At 40.6% G+C, this 20,569-nt stretch overlaps 1 protein-coding gene across 25 annotated transcripts in view; it reads left to right on the top strand.

Moving 5' to 3' along the window:
- PARD3 (par-3 family cell polarity regulator) overlaps window positions 1-20,569 on the top strand; it is a 781,475-nt gene that overhangs the window by 218,131 nt on the left and 542,775 nt on the right. The gene's annotated exons all lie outside the window — the stretch shown is intronic.

Genomic DNA, 20,569 nt, shown 5'->3' with positions numbered 1-20,569 from the left:
CTTCATAATCTGTGGTATGGGGTTACTGGTATCTCCTGGTTTCATTGAGGATGGAGTTTATGCTTCTGTTTCTTGTTCTCCTTTCAGTTTTGGATAATTTTTCAAGAGGCTATGAGAACTCACTGTAATCTTTCATAATAACATTGCAAATATTTTTCATTGGTCATTTAACTCGTAATTTTAGTTATAGCTTTTTATGTAGAAAAGTTTAAAACTGGTGTTGAATTGAATCTATTGATCATTTACTTGATGATTTATTCCATTGGTGTGCATATTTAAAAAGATCTTCCCCATTGCTTGTTATATACTTAATCACTTATAATTTCATTTAGTTTTGTTTCATCTACGAACTTTGATACTTAAGTTTTTTATCTGGAAATTAGTTTAGTATAGAGTTGTTTTTTTCTTCTTTGTCTTCTCCCTCTTCTTTTTATTTTCTCCCAAGTGGTGAGCTTCAGTGGAGAGTTTAGATTTAATGAGTAAGGTGGGAGAGGAGGACAGAGACAGATGAGAGATAGAGCAAGCTCTGTTTATTGTTGATTCCCCTTTTCTGGTAATCCTTCACCTCAGATCTTTTCAAATCTTGTTCACTTTCCAGGCAAAAAATGTTAAGTTTCTCTCGCAGCTATTTTATTCATCTATAATAATAAAAGCATAATATGCAAAGCAACCGAATGGCTGAACAGCAGAACAACTGTCCAGATGTCCTTCCAGACAATCTTCCAGATGAAGCCGGGGCTGCGAGGCAAGGGCCAAGGCAGCTGGGGCTGCGAAGTGAAGAGTTCCTTCTTTTTTACAGCAGCGTAGTATTCCATTGTGTAGATGTAACCTGGTTTTTTAATCCACTCATCTGCTGATGCGCACTTAGGCTGTTTCCAAATCTTGGCTATGGTAAATTGTGCTTCTATGAACAGGGAAGTGTATATCCTTTCTGATTGGTGTTTCTGATTTCTTGGGATTTGGTCCTAGAAGTGGGATTACTGGCTAGAGGTTCATCTATCTTGTTTATACTTTCAAAGAACCAGCTCTTGGTTTTATTGATCTTTTGTATTGTGTTTTTTTGTTTGTTTGTTTTTGGTCTTTATGTCATTTATTTCTGCTCTGCTCTTTATTATTTCCTTCCTTCTACTCGCTCTGGGCTTTTCTTGTTGCTCTCATTCTAATTATTTAAGTTGTAGGGTTATATAACTTTCTATTAGTTTTTCTTTTTTGAATGTATCTGCCTATAGAGCTATGAACCTCTCTCTCAAAACTGCTTTCACTGTGTCCCAAAGCTTTTGAATTGTGTTTTCATTGTCGTTTGTTTCCAGGATGTTTTTTCTTTCTTCTTTGATCTCTTTGGTAACCCAGTCATTGTTTAATAGCATGCTATTTAGCCTCAAAGTATTGGATTTCTTTCATTGTTTTTATTGTAATTGATTTCTAATTTTATGCCATTTTGGTCTTAGAAGATGCTTGATATGCTTTCTGTATTCTTGAATTTGCAGAGACTTTTCCTGTGTCCCAATATGTGGTCTATATCTGAAAATGTCCCATATGCACTTGAGAAGAATGTATATTCTGTAGCTTTGGGGTGAATGTTCTGAAGATAGTAATTACATCTGATCTACTGAGTCATTTAGGATTGCTATTTCTGTCCTGATTTTTTGTTTAGAGGATTTATCCGGTGATTTTAGTGGGGTATTAAAGTCCCCTACTATTATTGTATTCCTATCAGTCTCTCGAGTTTTTTTATGTATTTGTGTGCTCCTGTTTTGGGTACATATATGTTTATCAGAGTTATATCCTCTTGTTTAGTTGCTCCCTTTTTTATTATGACATGGCCCTCCTCATCTCTTGTTATGACCTTCACTTTGAGGTCTATTTTGTCAGATGTAAGTATTGCTTCCTCGATGTTTTTTTCATTTCCATTTGCCTGAAAAAATTTTTTTCCTTCCTTTCACTATCAGTCTGTGTGAGTCCTTTTTTCTGAGGTGGGTCTCTTGCAAACCACAAATATATGAGTTATGTTTTCTTATTCATTCAGATTTCCTATGTCTTTTGATTGGATCTTTAGCCAAGTTTTAATGCCCCATGGGGGCTGGTTTAAGACCGCACTCTGCTGTTCTGTCTGCCACTTCTCATTTTCCTGTTAGGTAGTCAGCACTTTGTTGAAGTTCCAAGGGATCCACTGCTCCTATGTGTCTGTTTCCACAGCCTTGGTTACAAACAGGCGTGACCAATCTGCCAGCTTTTCCTGTCTGCCTGCTGTCAGTCTTAATCACTCAAGCATCTGTTTCTGACAAGGGCTTTGGGGGTGGTGCTGTATTGCTTTCATGGACAGAATGGCATCTTCTGCCCTTTCTGGCTGTGGATTATCTCATCAGCTGTGTCTAATTCAATAATTCTGGGTGGATGTTATTCGATTTAGTTGTTCCTTCTATCTGAACCACGTAACAAGGTGCAGGACATGTCTGCCTATTCGGCAGCCATTTTTGAATCTCTGAGTATCTCTTTTTATAGCTCCATGGACTGTCTTCAGGATTTCCCACAAGAGACATGTAATGTCCCACTTAGGGAAGTCTAAAGCTACGTTTCTCCATCAGGTATTTATAATTCATATATAGTTCATCCCATTTCAAATGCAGCTTACCAATCAGTTTTCCCAATAAGATCTGCCTAGCTACGTATTTGACATACTTCTGTGTTGAGCATCTGCCCCTTGGTGGTCAGTGCGCATCATAGCGACTGGTTGTTCCAGTCGTTCTGGTCATTCCATTGTAACAGTCACTTAGGCTTATAGATAGATAGATAGGTAGATAGATAGTTTTGGTTTTCTGGGACATTGAACTAGGCTTATGTCCTTTTACAGTATTAAGTTCTACATATATAAAAGTATTTGCTTCTTATGAGTATCTGTAGTATCTTTAAGTTTTTTTCCATGGCCTAGTTTTGAACAATTGCTGTTTTGGGTTTAAGAAATACCAATATGTGCCAATACCCTAATATATAGAGCCTTCTAAAAAATATTCGGAGTATAGTAGCATCAGCATTCTAAAGTCAATGAAATGTCTCCTGAAAGACTGTTTTAGGGCTTTGATTCCATCTTCAGAATCATGGCTAGATAGGGTTTCTCATATTTAAGCCTTAAAATTTTATTTTTCCTGTGAAGCCAAAAAAATTTATCATTTTTTATAAGATTTACTGTGGAATTTTTATACCTGTTTTTATGATCCATATAAGTCAACTTTTAATTTAAACTTTTAAAATCCTTTGCTCTATAAAAGATATTTTGTTAAGTAAGAAAATTTCTCTCTTCAGTGACTCATTGAAAATTCTTGTTTCTATATAACATGAACAATCTTAGTTCAGCTTCCAGCATCATTTTAAATTACATTTATTGTACTCTTCACTTTGACAAGTGGTACAGGTATAAGGTTTGAAGTGCATTTTTGTTGTTATAGTGTGAAAGAATGTAGGAGGCTAGCAGCCTGACTCTGTACCTAGTTTATCAGTATACCTAATGCACATTCTTGTTTGCCTATAATGAAGTCACTGCCCCTTCCTTAATTATCTGGTCTTACAAGACCTATTTACCTAAATACTCTCCATTTACAAGGGCCATAAACCAAGGATGTAACAGGTTAATTAGAGGGAGGTCACTGGCACCATCCATGTTAGATATTTAGATACAATCTAAATTCCCCATTCTAACTGACTCAGGAGGGGCTGTGAAAATCCACCACAGAAGTCTGGTAGTTAGGAAACAAAGAAACTCAGAAATATATATAAGGAGAAAATCTCATTGTATCATTTGTTCAGGTTTTGGATCTTTGAATTCCCTGAACCAGCAGCACTGCTTTGAATAAAGATTTCCTTTTCTGATACCCCCGAGTATTCAGCTATCCCTTCTTCCACGCCAATTCCATAACATTTTTGGTGCATTGGCTGGGAAAGGCGTCAGTTGCACTGGCTCTTGAGGCCACCGCTGAAGAGAGCAGACTCCGGGGCACTCGGCCCAAGCTCTGTGAACCTAGGAAGCCGGTTCCTGGGCTCCTGCTTTTCATTGTAAAATGTAAACTTCTTGTTAATTAAAGTATAGTTGACACAGAATATTATATTAGTTTCAGGTGTACAGTGTGGTAGTGATGTAACATTTACACCGAGTGGCCAGATTATTATGATCTATGAATATATATATATGTGTGTGTGTGTGTGTGTGTGTGTGTGTGTGTGTGTGTGTGTGTGTGTGTATATATATATATATATATATATATTAGAGGCCCGGTGCATGAATTTGTGCATGAGTGGGTTCTGGCCAGCCTGGCCAGGGGGAGGGGACATGGGTGGTTGACTGGCCTGCCTGCTGGTTGAACTCCTTGTCGAGGGGACAATTTTCATATTAGCCTTTTATTATATGGGATATACACTGAGTGGCCATATTATTATGTGTTCAGAGATCATAATAATCTGGCCACTCAGTGTATATACCTTACGAAAAGATCACCATGATAATCTGTCACCGAAGTTCCTGTGATATTATTGACTACATTCCCTATGCTGTATTTTACATCTTGTGCCTTACTTGTTATAACTAAAAGTGTGTACCTCTTAATCTCATTCACCTTTTTGCCCATTCCCCCACTGCTCAACCCTGTGGCAGCTATCAGTTTGATCTCTGTATCTATGAGTTTGTTTTGTTTGTTCATTTGTTTAGTTTTTAGATTCCACATATAAGTGAAAGGATACAGTCTTTGTCTTTATCTGACTTATTTCACTTAGCATAATGCCCTCTAGATCCATCTATGTTGTCTCAAATAGGAATATTCTATTCTAGTTCATGAGTTATTAATATTCCCCTGTGTGTGTGGGTATGTATACATGTACATACATACATATATACCAGTTCTTTTTCCATTCATCTTTCAGAGGACACCTAGGTTGCTTCCCTATCATGGCTATCTACACTAATAAAAGAGTAAGATGCAAATTGACTGTACCTTTGCGATGCCCACCAGCCAATCAGGAGTGTATATGCAAATTAACCCAACAAAGACAGTGGGTTAATTTGTATGTGCAGGTGCCAAGCGGCCCGGGGGTGGGGCAGGCGTTCCACACCGCCCCACCTGCTCTGGGCCTCTGGGCAGCGCGGGAAGGTGGAAAGGCAGCTCTGAGCCAGAGCGAAAAGGCGGCTCTGGCCACAGCGAAGGCGGTGCTGACAGCCAGGGGAAGGAAGGCCCATTCTTGCACGAATCTTCATGCATCGGTCCTCTAGTCCTATATAATAAAAGCCTAATATGTAAATTGACTGAACGATGGAATGACCAGTGGAATGACCAGTCACAATGACATGCACTGACCACCAGGGGGTAGATGCTCAATGCAGGAGATGCCCCCAGACTGCAGTCCCCAGGCCAACCAAGGCAGGTGTGAGCAGGGACCCCTCCCCCCCATTGCCCTGCTGGTTGCCCCATAGAGGGAGGCGACTGGTGGTGATGGCAGGGGGCAGGGCTGGCGAGTGGGTGGCAACAGGCCGGCCAAGGCAGGTGCGAGCGGGGGGCCTCGATCATCCTGCTGGTTGCCCCACAGATTGGCCCTGATTGCCGGCCAGGCCTAGGGAACCTACCGTTCACGAATTTCGTGCACTGGGCCTCTAGTTGTAAATAATGTTTTTGTTCCTTGTTATGGCTTTTGTTTTAAAGTCTGGTTTTTTGGGTATAAGTATTGCTGCCCAGCTTTTTTTGTTTGTTTCCATTTCATGAAATATCTTTTTCCATCTGTTTACCTTCAGTCTCTGTGTGTCTTTCAATCTGAAGTGAGTCTCATGTAGTAGCATATGGAAGGGTCTTGTTTTTTTATCCAGTTAGCCACACTGTAATTTTTGAATGGAACACTTAGTTGATTTACATTTGAAGTAATTATTGATAGGAATATACTTATAATCATATTAATTGTTTTTATATTAGTTTTTTAAGTGGTCGGTCTACTACCTATACTATATGCTTGTTTTTACCAGTGATATTTTTTTCCCCTTTCATATATTTTCTCATTTCTAGTTTTGACTTTTTCTTTTCCACTTAAAGAATTACCTTTTACATTTCTTGTAATGCTGGTGTAGTGGTAATGAACTCCTTTAGCTTTTGTTTGTCTGAGAAATTCTTTTTTTAAAATATATTATTGATTTCAGGGAAAAAGGGAGCCAGAAATAGAAAATTCAATGATGAGAGAGAATCATTGGTTAGCTGCCTCCTTCACACCCCTCACTGAGGACTGGGCCCACACCTGGGCATGTGCCCTGACCAGGAATCGAACCATGACCTCCTGGTTCATTGGTCGATGCTCAACTACTGAGGCACACTGGCTGGGCTATCTGGGGAAATTCTTGATTTCTCCTTCTATTCTGAATGATAACCTTGCTAGGTAGAGTATTCTTTGTTGTAGGTTTTCTCCACTTATCATGTACATCAATATATTGTCCCACTCCTATCTGGTCTGCAAAATTTCTGTTGAAAAATCAGTTTATAGTCCAGTGTATGTAACTAGCTTTTCTCTTGCTGCTTTTAAGATTCTCTCATTATCTTTAACTTTTAACATTTCAATTATGCTGAGTCTTCTTGTGTGCCTCTTTGGGTTCATCTTGTTTGGGACTTTCTGTGCTTCCTGGACTTGGATGTGTGTTTTCTTTACCAGTTTAGATAAGTTTTCAGCCATTAATCCTTCAAATAGATTTTTTTCATCACTTTCTCTCTTGCTTCTCCTTCTTGGCTTTCTATGATACGATTTTTAGTTTCTTATAGGTTTGTCCATGGGGTTTCCTATGGTGTCCTTCTTTTTTAAATTATTTTTTTTTCTTTTTGATCATTCAATTGGATGATTGCCACTCTTCTGACTTTCTGCTTATTAATCCATTTGTCTGTGTCATCTGATCTGTTCTTGATTCTCTCTAGTGTATTTTTCATTTTAGTTGTTATATTCTTCAGTTCTGATGCTTTATTTCCTTATAATTTTTATCTATTTGTTGTTCTCACTGAATTTATCCACATGTCTGCAGAGTTTGATGAGCTTCTTTATGACTATTACTTTGAACTCCTTATCTAGTAGACAGCTTACCTCTGTTTCATTTAGTACTTTTTCTTTGGTTTTAACTTACTTTTTGTTTGGGACATATTCTTTTGTCTCCTTACTTTGTCTGTGTCTATCTCCCCCCGCCCCCATGTATTAGGTAGATCACTCAAGTCTCCTGCTCTTGAAAAGTTGGCCTTATTTAGATATCCTGTGGAGCCCAATGGTGGATTCCCACTTGTCACCAGAACCAGGTGCTTCAGAGGTGTTTCCTGTGTGGATTAGTGTGGCCTCTTGTTGTGGTTGGATTACAACTGCTATGAACACACTGGCAGCTGTGGCTGGTCCCTGGCCTGGCTGGCTGTGAGGCCTGGCCTTAACTGTTGTGGATTCACTTGTAGGCAGGGTAGGCCTTTGGTGTGGCTGGCTGGGAGGCCCATCCTCAACTGTACTAAACACACTGCTGTGTGCTAGTGTTGACTGAAGCTGCCTACTGGCAGTAGCACGATAGGAGCCAGACTGGGTGGGTCCTCAGGGTAATGCCAGGTTGGGGTAAAAAGTGTTAGCAGTATGAATGGTGAGTTTCAGAAACGCCAGCATCAACCCAGCTAGGTAAAAGGAGAGCAAATAAAGGGGGAAATGGTGCTCACCAGCACTTCTGATTCTGGAAGAAGTTTCATCAGATCTCTTTTTCTCCAACACATGCCCTAAGATTAGTCATTACATATTACCCAGGTACTTTTCAAACTGCTGCGTCTATGCTGGGACTTGGACAGAGTTTTCTACAGCCTTTTCATTCTCCCAGATATAAACCTTGCTAGTTTTCAAAGCCAGGTGTTATGAAGGCTCCTCTTCCTGGTGCAGGTTCCTTAGGCTGGGGTTTGGAGCCCTAGCTCTTCAATGGGAGTCCTCTGTAGTTATGATATCCCTACTACTTGTTGGGCCCTGACTATACTGAGTCTCTCCCCCTTCTACCCATCTGTAGTTGTAGCCAATCTGTTCTGCTAGTCTTCAGGCCATTCCATATGTAGTTGTAATTTTGATGTCCCTGAGAGGCGGTGAGTTCAGAATCTTGCTACTCTGCCAACTTGAACTTGAAGCCAAGAGTCCTGCTCTTGAATGCCAACTTAGCTTGTCTGTGAAATGTTGTTCCTTGCGGTTGGTACACTGTCACCACAAGCAGCAGTTCTATATTAAATCTTGGTTGCACATAGGATGTTAATGGTATATGCAGCTGAGTTTCATGATGTTCCACATAACAATAACCAAATAAAGTTAGCTTAAATAGAAAACAATGAAACTATAATAATACTACAAGGACTTTTCTTTACCTTAACTAGCATAGGAAGTTAATGGAAATAATAACTAAAAAGGTATTAGGACCCCCCAAATACCCCTGCTCAGTACCTGATTTCTTGCTTTCTTTTTAGAATTCTGCTTTATTTTTCCTTCTCTAGATTAGCTTTCTTTGCCTCTGTTTCCATGTTATACTTTGTCTATCTCACATCACTAAATTTTCCTCATGATACTTCCAGCCTCTTTGGGTCCCTCAGTCCCACCTGCAAGTTCTCTGGAGAGATAATTCAGTTGGTCTAGTTTAGATCAGAGGTCCAAACCTGTTCTCATTAGTTGTGGCAGGAAGTGGGGGGCTAGTGCAGACTGGTAGCAGTGATGATGGCATTGGCTGTGGGTGATGAAGTAACCATTGAGGACACCCTTTTCCACCTAGGGCTCACCCCTTTGGATGGGTGGGAAATAGGAAGGTGAATGGAGTGGAGGTTTTTCTCAGAGAATGGGGGATGGCACCTGAACTGGATGGATTGGGCTTATAAGATACATATATTACAAAGACTAAAACATATGAAAGCATTAGAAAAAATAAGGGTAGTAAAAATGTGTGATAAGCATTCAGGTGTGGAAGTTACATGATTCATCTCCTTGGTTCAAGGCTTTCTAACAGTTAAAGCAAAAATTAAAGTGTTCATTATTTTGTAATCCTACACATTTTCTTTGTTTTCTTTCTTCATTATTGTTGAATTAAATTTTTCCTAGAAGATGAAGATTTTGTCTCCTGAATGAATTTTTATTTATTTATTTATTTTTAATAAACCTTTATTGTTCAGATTATTACAGTTGTTCCTTTTTCCCCCGCCCCCTAGCTCCCCTCCACCCAGTTCCCACTCCACACTCTGCCCTTAGCACCCCCCTCTCCACTGTCCTCATCCATAGGTGTATGATTTTTGACCAGTCTCTTCCCACACCCCCCACACCCCTTTCTCCCCGATGATTGTCAGTCTACTCCCTTTCTATGCCCCTGATTCTATTATATTCACCAGTTTATTCGGTTCATCAGATTTTTTATTCACTGGATTTTTAGATTCACTTGTTGATAGGTATGTATTGGTTGTTCATCATTTTTATCTTTACCATTTTCTTCTTCTTCCTCTTCTTAAAGAATACCTTTCAGCATTTCATATAATACTGGTTTCACGGTGATGAACTCCTTTAGCTTTTTCTTATCTGTGAAGCTCTTTATCTGCCCTTCAATTCTGAATGACAGCTTTGCTGGGTAGAGTAATCTTGGTTGTAGGTTCTTGCTATTCATCACTTTGAATATTTCTTGCCACTCCCTTCTGGCCTGCATAGTTTCTGTTGAGAAATCAGCTGACAATCGTATGGGTACTCCCTTGTGGGTAACTAACTGTGTTTCTCTTGCTGCTTTTAATATTCTCTCTTTGTCTTTTGCTCTTGGCATTTTAATTATGATGTGTCTTGGTGTGGTCTTCTTTGGATTCCTCTTGTTTGGGGTTCTCTGCACTTCCTGGACTTGTAAGTCTATTTCTTTCACCAGGTGGGGGAAGTTTTCGGTCATTATTTCTTCCAATAGGTTTTTAGTATCTTGCTCTCTCTCTTCTTCTGGCACCCCCGTAATTCGGATGTTGATATGCTTGAAGTTGTCCCAGAGGCTCCTTACACTGTCTTCATATTTTTGTATTCCTTTTGCTTTTTCGGTTGAGTGTTTTTTGCTTCTTTGTATTTCAAATCTTTGACTTGATTCTTGTGATCCTCTAGTCTGTTGTTGGATCTCTGTATATTATTCTTTATTTCAGTCAGTGTATGCTTAATTTCTAGTTGGTCCTTTTTCATATCCTCAAGGGTCTCACTAAATTTATTGGCCTTTTCTAGGAAATTCTTGAAAAACCTTATAATCGTGGTTTTTGAACTCTATATCCAGTCATTTGCTTTCCTCCATTTCTTCATTTGTGTTTCTTTGTCTCCTCATTTTGGCTGCTTCCCTGTGTTGATAAGATTGCCCTTGTGTGCTAGGTGTCCTATAGGGCCCAGTGGCTCAGCCTCCCCAGTTACCTGAGGTGGATACTCTTGGTGCACCCCTTTGTGGACTGTGTGCACAGTCTTGTTGTAGTTAAGCCTTGATTGTTTTTGGTATCACTGGGAGGAATTGACCTCCAGGCTAATTGGCTGTGAGAACCAGCTGTTCTACGATGGGAGAACTTCTGTGCTGGAGATACCCTTATGGGGCAAGACTTGCTTCAGTGGGGCTTTGGTGCTCACTGAGTCTGCCCCCTGAGTGTGTCCCTTATGGATGTGAGGAGTTGTAATCTGGATGGTCCCACTCTGACCACTGGGTACACTGGCTCTTGGATCTCCAAGGAGGTGCTAATTTAGTCTCTGGCTGAGGCCACCCAGCAGGAGCTATGGAGAGATCTGCAGGTTCCTCTTCTTTGTTTGGGGTTTGGAGGTGCCCATATGAGGCCCAGCTGTGAAGCAATGCCAGCTGCTGTGGGGCCTTGGGCCTTCTTTTGGAAGTTTTGGGTCTCTCTGACCCAGCTGCTGTTGGTTAGGTATTTTTAGATTGCAAAGGGCCATGCCATTCATATGCAAAAGCCTCTGCGCACAGCTTGGTTGGAGCGGGGGTCTCAGGAAATCAACAGGGTGGAGCAAACAGCTATGGCTGATCCTCAGCCTTGCCCTTAGAGGCCCCAGGGTCGCAGTGTCCCTTGGTAATTGCTGGAAGCACCTCTGAGAGAAAGCCACCCTCGAGTTCCGACCGATGCCAGATAGTCCAGTTTCTCTCTGTATAAGTCTGGGTCCCCAGAGTCTCGCCTGGAACTGGAGTTCAGAGCACTCGGGAGCTTGAGTCTCCCTCCTGATTGAGAAAGACAACCACGTACTTAGTTGCCAGCCCTTTCTGCACGCACGCGTGCGCCTCCGTACCTCTGCACTTTACTTCTGCACCTCCGCTGAGTCTCAGTGTGCTTTTCTCTTTCCTTCTAGTTGTAGAATTTCCACTCAGCCAGCCTTCATGTAGTTCTGGATGATTTCCATTTTGTCTTTTAGTTGTAGTTTTGAAGTGGTTGTGCGAGGCAGCAATTTCAGGTGTTTACCTATGCCGCCATCTTGGTTTCTCTCTCCTGATTGAATTTTTAAATAGCAGTAAAACTTTCCAACATTTTTGTTAAGTAGAATAGTGGCCAAATCATTCTATTTGAATGGATTGGGACCACATAAGCCAAGCGAACATTTGAATTACTGTTCTTAAAAAGACTATTCATTTTCAACAATTACTAGAATCTCAAATATTTTACTTAGTGACTTCTCAATATACTGTTATTAGTTTCTAGCTTTTTCTGCCTGAATGAATGCTTTTGGCTAGCTTTCTCATTGTGAAGAGTTGGCAAGGTTTTTACTAAAATAAATCAATTCCTGTTACCAAAAGTTTTAAAGCTCAATAATTGAAAAATATCCCTAATATTGTGAAATTCTAATTCATGATGAAAGACTATTGAGTTGTCATTGGGCCTTAACTATACCTCAGTAACTTGGTATGTTAAGTTTTTTTTTTCCACTTTATTTTAATTTTTTAAGCTACTAGGGTTAATCTGCTTAAAATCTAATGTTCTTAAATTCTGAGAAATTTATGTTCTCCTTTCTCTGTTACGTAAAAATAAAACTTGATTTTAAGCCATGTACTAGACACATCATTTTTAAAAAATTTAATAAATCTTTATTGTTCAGATTATTACAGTTGTTCCTCTTTTTTCCCCCCATTGCTCCCCTCCACCCGGTTCCCACTCCACACTCTGCCCTTACCCACCCCCACCCACTGTCCTCATCTATAGGTGTACGATTTTTGTCCAGTCTCTTCCCGCACCCCCCACACCCCTTTCCCCCCGATGATTGAGTCCACTCCCTTTCTATGCCCCTGATTCTATTATATTCACCAGATTATTCTGTTCATCCGATTATTTTATTCACTTGATTTTTAGATTCACTTGTTGATAGATATGTATTGGTTGTTCATCATTTTTATCTTTACCTTTTTCTTCTTCTTCCTCTTCTTAAAGAATACCTTTCAGCATTTCATATAATACTGGTTTCACGGTGATGAACTCCTTTAGCTTTTTCTTATCTGTGAAGCTCTTTATCTGCCCTTCAATTCTGAATGACAGCTTTGCTGGGTAGAGTAATCTTGGTTGTAGGTTCTTGCTGTTCATCACTTTGAATATTTCTTGCTACTCCCTTCTGGCCTGCATAGTTTCTGTTGAGAAATCAGCTGACAATCATATGGGTGCTTCCTTGTAGGTAATTAACTGTTTTTCTCTTGCTGCTTTTAATATTCTCTCTTTGTCTTTTGCTCTTGGCATTTTAATTATGATGTGTCTTGGTGTGGTCTTCTTTGGATTCCTCTTGTTTGGGTTTCCTGCGCTTCCTGGACTTGTAAGTCTATTTCTTTCACCAGGTAGGGGAAGTTTTCTGTCATTATTTCTTCAAATAGGTTTTTAGTATCTTGCTCTCTCTCTTCTTCTGGCACCCCCATAATTCTGATGTTGGTATGCTTGAAGTTTTCCCAGAGGCTCTTTACACTATCTTCTAATTTTTGGATTCTTTTTTCTTTTTGCTTTTCTGGTTGAGTGACTTTTGCGTCATTGTATTTCAAGTCTTCGACTTGATTTTTGTATTCCTCTAGTCTGCTATTAGATCTCTGTATAATATTTTTTATTTCAGTCAATGTATGTTTAATTTCTAGTTGGTCCTTTTTCATATCCTCGAAGGTCTCACTAAGTTTATCGGCCTTTTCTAGGAAATTCTTGAAAAACCTTATAATTGTGGTTTTGAACTCTATATCCAGTTGTTTGCTTTCCTCCATTTCTTTCACTTGTGTTTGTCTCTGCATTTTCGTTGCTTCCCTGAGTTGATAGAGTAGCTTTGTGTGCTAGGTGTCCTAAGGGCCCAGTGGCTCAGCCTCCCAAGTTACCTGAGGTGGACACTCTTGGTGCACCCCTTTGTGGACTGTGTGTACAGCCTTGTTGTAGTTAAGTCTTGATTGTTGTTGGTATCACTGGGAGGAATTGACCTCCAGGCCAATTGGCTGTGAGAATCAGCTATGTCTACGCTGGGAGAACTTCTGTGCTGGAGACACCCTTATGAGACAAGACTTGTAAAATTGCAAAAGCCTCTGTGCTCAGCTTGGATGGGGCGGAGTCTCGGCAAAGCAGACAGTCTTGGCTTCCCATCAGCCCTGTCCTACGAGGCACCTGGGTCTCAGTGTCCCCTGGTAATCGCTGCAAGCACCACTAAGAGAAAGCCGCCCTCGAGTTTTGCCCCTTGCCAGACAATCCAGTTTCTCCCCGAATGAGTCTGGGATCCCAGAGTCTTGCTCGGAACTGGAGTTCAGCGCAGTCTGAGTTTCCGTCTCCCTTCTGCTTGAGAAAGCCAGCCGCGCACTCAGCAATCAGTCCTCTCTGCATGCGTGCACCTCTGTACCTCTGCCTTCCTCAGCTCCCCTGAGTCTCAGTGAGCTTTCCTCTTTTCCTGACAGTCCAGATTCCCCCCGAATGAGTCTGGGTTCCCAGATTCTCACCCAGAACTGGAGTTCAGCGCAGTCCGGAGCTTCCATCTCCCTCCCACTTGAGAAAGCCAGCCACTCACTCAGCTGCCAGTCCTCTCTGCTCGTACGCATCTCCGTACCTCAGCCTTTTGCAGCTCCTCTGAGTCTCAATATGCTTTTCTCTTTCCTTCTAGTTGTAGAATTTCCACTCAGCCAGCTTTCCTGTGGTTTTGGATGGTGTCCGTTTTGTCTTTTAGTTGTACTTTTGACATTGTTGTGTGAGGCAGCAGTTTAGGTGTTTACCTATGCCGCCATCTTACACCATTTTTTATTTAAGAAAGGCAAGCTAAAAAGTATAAAGAAAGTTCTTAAGCTACTTTTATTCTTAATTTTTCACATTTTTCCGTCATGGAAAGCATTCATCAACACTTCATTACCAACATGGAGTATAAGTTAATGATATGCAAAGTTTTAAACCTCTTATATTCAACTAGAGGACCTATTAGCTTTGAAAGCAGTAAATAATAATTGGCCCTTATTGAATTTTAAATAGGATCTACATGTTGAATTTTCGTTTAGAGTACATAAAGCATTTTGTGTTATGCTGTGAAACTTGATGTTCTGAGATTGCAGTAACCTTTTAGCATTTATCCTAAAGTCTCTTCCTTATTTTAATATAGAGTATTTCCTCCCTTTAATTGCTAACATGTTTTTGAAATATTTACAAATTATTTTTAAGGTGCTAATTGGCACTAGAATAACTGATGGTTGGTAAACTCTTGGGATCAACATTAGCTTAAGCACATCCATAATAAATTTTTGTATCCTGGCCTGGAATTGCTGGCATTTGTGTGTTAAATGCATCACTAGTCTAGCAGTTAAATACATAAAACAGCAGTAGGCAGTTTTAGTATTTACATCACCAGAGTCTCAGGATGTCAGCCCCTGGGTCTGTTGTCTCTGACAGAATTTGATAGAGTCTTTTGTAGTATTGTAAATATTATGGTGAGGGTCTATTCATGTGTGTTTTTTTGTGTTGTTTTTTTTTTTAAACAAAGCATTCCCTATTTATGTGGTCCAGTGGGGTTAAAAAAAACAAAAACTTCTTCTAAAACCCTAAAATTTGATTAATGTAAGCTTTTGTATCTCACACTGGTTTTTTGTTTCATGGCTGCTGTGAAGGACTGAAGATTGATTTATGGTGATTTGCATATTCTTCTAAGTCATCTCCAGGATCTCACCCAGTATATGTTGGTCTTTTTTAAAGTATGACCACATAGTATAGTTCTTTTTTTTTTAAAAAAAAAAATATGTTTTATTGTTTTTTTTTTTAATATATTTTATTAATATTTTACAGAGAGGAAGAGAGAGGAGAGGGGTAGAGAACCAGAAACATCGATGAGAGAGAAACATCGATCAGCTGCCTCCTGCACACCCCCCACTGGGGATGCGCCCGCAACCAAGGCATGTGCCCCCGACCGGAATCGAACCTGGGACCCTTCAGTCCGCAGGCCGACGCTTTATCCACTGAGCCAAACCGGTTTCGGCTGTTTTATTGATTTTTTTACAGAGAGGAAGGGAGAGGGATAGAGAGTTAGAAACATCGATGAGAGAGAAACATCGATCAGCTGCCTCCTGCACACCTCCCACTGGGGATGTGCCCGCAACCAAGGTACATGCCCTTGACCGGAATCGAACCCGGGACCCTTCAGTCCGCAGGCCGACGCTCTATCCACTGAGCCAAACCGGTTTCGGCCATAGTATAGTTCTTTAGTTGTATTATGTAGTGTCATTTTGTGGGGTGTTTTAGTATTTAAAGTGCTGCTTTACCTAAGGTCATAGTCACTTCAAGTCATCACTGATAAAAATTTCAGTAGGTTTCACTGTTATATTCTAACTAGAAGCCCGGTGCATGAAATTTATGAATGGGGAGGGGGACTGCCCTTAGCTCAGCCTGCACCCTTTCCAATCCGGGACCCCTCGGACATCCCCCTCACAATCCTTGATCGCTGGCTCCTAATCACTTGCCTGCCTGCCTGGTCGCCCCTATCTGCTTCCCCCTGCTGGCCTGTTTGCCCCTCACTGCCTCTGCCTGCTGGCCTGATTGCCCCTAACTGCCCCCACTGCCGGCCTGGTCGCCCCTAACTGCCTCCCCTGCTGGCCAGGTCGCCACCAACCGCCCCCTCCCTGCCGGCCTGGTCGCCCCTAATTGCCCCCTTCTGCCAGCCAGGTCACCCCCAGCTGGCCCCTCCCTGCCGGCCTGGTCGCCCCTAACTGCCCCCCTCAGCTGGTCTGGTCACCCCTTACTGCCCCCCCTGCTGGCCTGGTCACCCCCAACTGTCCCCCTCTGCCGGCCTGCTCACCCCTAACTGCCCCCCCCCTCACTGGCCTGGTCTCCCCCAACTCCCTCCCCCTGCTGGCCTATTTGCCCCTCACTGCCCCCTACCTGCCTAATTGCCCCAACTGCCCCCCTGCTGGCCTGGTTGCCTTTTACTGGTCACCCCCAACTGCCCCCCTCTGCCAGCCTGGTTGCCCCATGCAGCCTGCTTGTTCAGTTGTTTGGTCGTCCCTCACTAACCCCCCTGCTGGCCTGGTTGTAGGCAGCCATCTTGTGAGGGTGTGACAGTCAATTTGCATATTACCTCTTTAAGGCTTTTTTAGTCCATTTATTAAAGCTCCCTTAAAACTTAAAATCAGTTGGATGGGATAATTAAAATATTCGATTTTTGAAAACTAAACTTTGATTTAAATGATAAATTGAGGATTTAAAAAATATTTGATTTATTTTATTTTCAAACTGTTGTTACAGGTATTTTTAGAGTTTCCGCTACTCAAGACACAATTTTGAACATATAGGTTTATACAGTGAGGTCTTTATTTTGCCTCAGGTCTTGATCTGCTCTTTTTTGTAGCCAGAATCTAAACAAAAATAAAGGAGAGGGGTGACAAAATTATATTTGTGAACTATTATGCTAAGAGATTTTTGTGTTTTTCATATGCATAGGATTATCTTGGGGTCTTCTGTGAGATCATAGTTCCATCTGCCTGGTTTGGCCTCCATCCTCACTTAGATGACATCATCCTTGCCTGCTCACAGCCGTCAGACATTTGCTTATTTCGGGGGATTTTCTTTACCTCCTCTCACCCATCTCTCCTCACCTGGTATGGTTCATCTTGTCCTGGCGAATTATTTCTTATTTGGTCTCTGGATCTCAGTCCAGAGCCAGAGTGGATGTGGTCTCCCACTTCATCAGGCCTTCATGTCCAGCATTTCTCCTTTATGTTTAGCTTTAAAATGTGTAGATGCATCAGGGGCCAATTTTTGAGCTCTCTTGATATGCCTCAAGCCTAGGGCTAGAGCAGCCTTGGGCAAACTACGGCCCGCGGGCCGGATCCGGCTCTTCTATCTGGTTCTCTTGCTCTCCCCTCCGCTCCTTTACTTTGAATTTATATTAGTTCACACAAACACTCCATCCATGCTTTTGTTCCGGCCCTCCGGTCCAGTTTAAGAACCCATTGTGGCCCTTGAGTCAAAAAGTTTACCCACCCCTGGGCTAGAGAAATTGAAAATCACAGTGGGCAGAAGAACTCCTAGGCTCTTCTATCCTGAAATGACCTGTTACCCATACACATTTGAGTGACTGAATGTACTCAGTAGCTTAAAAAATGACTACTTATATATCATGCATGTAACTTTAAGGTATTGCAATTATTTGATTAAGTTAGTGAATCATTTAAAAATTGACTTCCAAGGGTGGGCTGTACCTGCTGGTGGCCATGATTCTTTCAAGCCACCAGGCTTTTAGAAAAACCATCTACTCCAGGCCTCAGAACGTGAAATGTTTCTTTCTTATCCCCTTTGAGATGTGTGTGTGTGCAATCTTAGGTGATTGAAATTTCATAAGTTATGTAATTTTCATTGGACTTGGTTTTATAACTTTCAATTGATTAAAAGCCACTTTTTTTATTTTTTAACATACATTTAGAAGTAGATATTCCATTGTAACATGTTCAATAGCCCAGGCTCAGGAGAGCTAGATAAACAGGAGAGAATTTCTGTCGTACTCATAGCATTAATTTGACATGCATAAGTAGAACTTTTGTTTGTGTTCTCAAGTGAAGGGCCATTGTTGTACAGTAAGTCATCCCTGTGATGTTTTAGGTTGGGAGAGTACAGACATGGTGTCCTTAAGAATAATGATAGGTGAAAAATTAGTAGATTATTTAAATAATTTAAAACATTCCATTTTTGAAGTGAAACCTTTTAATATTGTACTCCTGCTGTTTTATTTTTAAACCTATAGTTAAAAGAGCACAGCAAATATTTCTGTTTCTTTGAATTGGAAGAAAATCCTAATTATCTCCAAATATGGAGTGTTTATAAAATTCACAAGCTCTGAGGAGGGACATAATTTTTTTCTTAATCCTGTGGACCTGATTTTCTTGTAATTTTTAATGTTGTACTATAATATTTTTTTTAAAGGAAGGATTTAATTTCTCTGTGGTAAAGATTTCAATATATGAAAGATGGGACAGAGTTTAGCAGTGATCTGCATGTTATATGATAACATGCAGGGGCTCTCTGTTCCTCATCGAGCATCTGTGTGTCCAGCATAACTGGACATACAGGTGCTCTAAATGTTCATTTAAGGAATCAATAAATGAACCATAGTTATTTCACAGAACTTGTGGGATTTTTTTTAAACTAAGTTGGCTTAGATGTGAGAAGGTCTAGAAACGTTTTTGCTTTATTAGTTGATCATTGGCAACGTTGATTGAAGGTGGTGTGATTCTAGTTGGCAGGCATGTACTTTTGAATGATGGGTGGTGTCTGCATGGTTATCCAAAAGAAGTAGAAGTGTGGAATGACTCAGATATTTGTGCTGTCCAGTCTCCTTTTTACAGAGAGGTCAGAGTGCCACAGCCCACTTTACACACAGAAGGAGAAAGTACAAGAGCATCCTCATTAAAAGATGGACACACAGTGATTTTACTTTTGAAATAAAATTTCTGAATACAGTGTTTCAATGAAATTTATTCCTGTTTGAGGATAGTAGGAAGATAATTTTAAATGTAAAAATGGATCCTAAATACATGTTTAACTAGTGCGTAAATTCAATGCATTTTAGGAAATATGCATGTTTTTGCTATTGAAAAAGCAAAAGTGTACAATGGGGTTGAGGAGTGGCCAGCCTTCCACACTGTGCAGAAGACCTGTGTAATCAACAACTCACTCACGCCATCACATATCGTCTGACTTCATATTGTGGGTTGTGGGCTATTTTGTCAGGTTTCAAAATGAAAGAAATTCTCACCTGTATAAAGAGAATACAGGAGCTGTGGATAAAAGAATGTTTTGTTTGTTTTTGACTAAATGGTTTTATCATAAAATCTTAGCTTTTAGATGACCTTGGGTTGTCAAGCACCCTTGGTCAAAGACAATCATCAGAGTTCTGCTGCTGTACAAACCCAAAGCATATCCCAACAAGGCTCCTAATTCAGAGGGTTTCTCATGTGGAAACAGCACTACTGCAAGCAATTTCCAAGGTACTGGATTTCAAAGATGCCACAATCAGTGTATTAAAGAAAAATACATCGGATTGAACTTTCTATTGTTGTTGGAGGATGCCAACAAAAACATTAAAAAACTTAACTATTAAGTTGTGTGTTATCTGATGGTTGCAGTGTAGTTTTCCTGCTCCTGCCCATCCTCCATAAGAGGTGCTTGGGTAGTTTGATTAGTTGGACACAGCAGAAATAAGAATGAATATGCCTGGATTATTACTCTCTGAGTAATTCAGGGTTGACTTTTTAAAATATATTTTTATTGATTTCAGAGAGGAAAGGAGAAGGAGATAGAAACATCAGTGACAACAGAGTATCATTGATTCACTGCCTCTTACACGCCCCCTACTGGGGATCAAGCCTGCAACCCAGGCATATTCCCCTGACTGGAATCAAACCTGGGACCCTTCTGTCAGCAGGCCGACGCTCCATCCACTGAGCCAAACCAACCAGAGCCAAGGCTGGCTTTTGAGAATGATGCGCGGGAAATTATACTAGGAATGTGATAAAGACCAAAGGAACACTTGTTGGAAGTGACAAACATTTAAGGTATTTACAAAAGTAAAGCCCATCACAGGCTGCCTCTTCTGTGGCTCTTTCTTTAGTTCTTGCCTTAGGTCTGGGAAATAGTGAGAAGACTGGCACTTCCCATTTAGAAGACTAGTGTTGAGGAACGTTCTTCATAAGCCACATTCAGACTACTTACTATAGGGTAAAACCAATGCTATTTGTGTAGTGAATTTCATGCTACTTTAAATAGTAGAGAAACTTCTATAGGAAGCAGGATAGAAAAATGAAAAGAAGGTAGAAATAGTTTTGACTTACAGAACCCTGAGTTTTAGTGTAAATAAATGTTATTGCTTTCAAATAAGTTTTTTATATGAAAATAATAATTGTATTTTATTTATTTGCTTGCTTTTAAGAGAAAACCATATTCAGCAATCAGCATTTGATTTTTCATGTCCATGAGTTCGTTCTCTCTCTCTCTCTCTCTCTCTCTCTCTCTCTCTCTCTCAAGTTGTAGTTTGGTCCTGGGAGAATGTCAGTATAGCTTCCACTTAATCTGCTTCCATATTCCCCACTGTTCTATTTTTAAATGGCTGTGTGAAAATA

This window comes from Plecotus auritus (genome assembly GCF_963455305.1).
Source record: "Plecotus auritus genome assembly, chromosome: 1".
Taxonomy (NCBI): Eukaryota; Metazoa; Chordata; class Mammalia; order Chiroptera; family Vespertilionidae; genus Plecotus; species Plecotus auritus.
This window is presented reverse-complemented; position numbering and strand designations above follow the sequence as displayed.